Source organism: Boleophthalmus pectinirostris, unplaced genomic scaffold (genome assembly GCF_026225935.1).
Source record: "Boleophthalmus pectinirostris isolate CB_2022bp ecotype Guang Dong unplaced genomic scaffold, ASM2622593v1 HiC_scaffold_15, whole genome shotgun sequence".
Taxonomy (NCBI): Eukaryota; Metazoa; Chordata; class Actinopteri; order Gobiiformes; family Gobiidae; genus Boleophthalmus; species Boleophthalmus pectinirostris.
This window is the reverse complement of record NW_026571070.1, coordinates 23,922,522-23,925,063: the sequence shown is the minus strand read 5'-3', so window position 1 is coordinate 23,925,063 and position 2,542 is coordinate 23,922,522.

Here is a 2,542-nt window from a genome sequence, read left to right as displayed (position 1 = left end):
AAAACAGATGAAGGCTTGTAGGTCAGTGTCCAGTGAGAGGGGGGTCAGAAACACTTGTGTGTGAACGGCTATTTGTCTGAGTCTCTGCTGGAGGGGAAGCTGCTGTATAACCTCTAGAGGCATTTCCTTTATTTGTATTTGGCAGAAGAGATATGTTGAATTTGTATTGTTTTGAATTGTTATTTTTTTTAGTAGATGGCACAAGGCACTGAACCTCACTATGAAGACTAAACTACTTTGTATAATAATCCAAAGCATTTAGGTAGCTCAGTGCTTATGTGTCAGGGCCCTGATGGGTGCCATGAGGTGATAGGGGTGATATAGTGGTTGTACCTGCGTGCTGTGTTGTGGGGAGCATCGTGCACTTACCAGGAACAGCTACAGCAACAGCACCAGCAGAAGCAGCAGGCATTGGAGGCGTTGGTGGGGGTGTTTCCCATTCTGTGGCGTGCTTGGAGGACACTGGCAGCTGCTTCCTGATGAACCTGCATCTGTCTCTTACGCATCTCCAGCCGCTCTGAGCCCATGGACTGTAGAGCGAGCACAACAGAGGGGGAAATAGCCACACATTATGAAATCACAAATAATTACATAACAATGAAATGGTGTGCGAGACTTTTTTTGATTATAGTATCTGCATGGACGAGATTGTTATAATGGGCACTAGAATGCACGACAATGACGCGTGGCGCGCAACTACATGAGCGCTCTCCTGTTCATTTCCCCAGTTTCTTTTCATGTTAATAGCTACAACTCCCTTTTAACATTCTATTTGTTCTGAATGATCAGTGATTCCTAATAATACCGACAAGGCGTAACTCTGACCGCAGCGGTCGCATCCCTCGCATCCATAGTCCGGATACTTATGATCGAGTGGAGCCCCACCATGGCTATTTCTATAGCAGTTATATTCTATAACAGTTATGTGATAATTTAGTGACAATGGTTACACACTACAAACAGAACATCTGCAAATAGTAATTCTCACAAAATGTTACCATAAGAACGAAGATGAACATCTGTGGTTGCTGGAACATACAGAGATGCCTTGATAGCGCATTCCCCAGAAACAGACAGATTATAGAGCCCTAGCCTATACTGTGTTTGAATATGAACAATTACATACTAGCGTGTACTCACTGTGTCACCATGAATGCCAGAATACAGGTGCTTTTGCCTCTGTCACATCGGTCCGCTTCGACTTGACACAAACCAGTTGGTTTCCTCTCCGCGCATGCGTTCCCAGCGCAAGTGTGAACAGATTTCTTTGCGCCCATGAATTAACGACCGGAGGACGGAGCCCGAGCAACTGACTGTATGTGACAGGACAGATATGCGTTCCAACACTGTGTCACTTTAGGGTACACCTTCACATTATGATCTGAGATGCGTGTAGGACAGAAATAGATGCATCCATGCTTTATTTATTTTAATATAAAAATCATATAATTAACACATCAAAATAAGAATAAACTCATGTGTTATGTTGACTAATTAGTTTATAGGATAGTTTATATAGGATAGATGTCATGCTACATTGCTACGCACTCTTCTCTCCAATTTATGTCTCTCTTTTTTAATTTTAATCTTCATGATTATTTATGTTTTGATTTGTTTTTATTATGATTTTAATGTATTTCTTATTCTGTAAAGCACTTTGAATTACTTTGTGTACGAATTGTGCTATACAAATAAACTTGCCTTGCCTTGCCTTGCCTACATGAATACATTGTACCATGTTTATTTTGCTCAAAAAACTCAAATGTTCATAGTCCACTTAGACCGCACATCACTTTGTCCTGCATCCTCAGATTGCGCTTTTCGCTTCGTAATAGTGTGTTCCACCAGATGGCAGTACAGATCCACTGCTGAACCACAGGGTTTTTTGGGCTTTTGAGAGTTGAAGAACGCCAGTTTAACGATCAAAAATCAAGGTTATGATCACATGATCACTGGACGGAACCGTGCTGAAGCCCTTTGTTTGTTTTTCTCGAAATTGAACCAGGGAGAACAATTCTAACAGCATCTTCATAAATGAAAAGGCTGACTAATCTGTCACTCCATTCCATAAACTCCATCCTATCACTCCTTACTTTCTGTGGCTCGTATAAAATTTTATAATTGTTCAGCCCAATGAGACTCCATTTTTCCCCCCTACTTGGTGGAATTTATAGTGATTACTGGTGAAAAGTTTTGATTCAGGTTATCGGCCTACAGTAAAGTTTATTGTAGGCCGAGATAGTTATTCAGAGATCAGAGAGACTTTTGGTGCAGTTTGATTGCCACTTTTCAGTCTGTCAGCCCCAGGGCAGCTGTAGCTGTATTTGAGTGCCTTATGACTGTGTTGGGAGTGAATTTATAATATAGTGTGTGATTGAGTTATCATATTCTCAATCCAAATGATTGAATGTGATGATATGATAGTAAAAACTCATCTGATCTGAGTCTTACTATAAGATTGACAGATTGACTATTCATGTGTATATATATATATATATATATATATATATATATATATATATATATATATATATATATATAT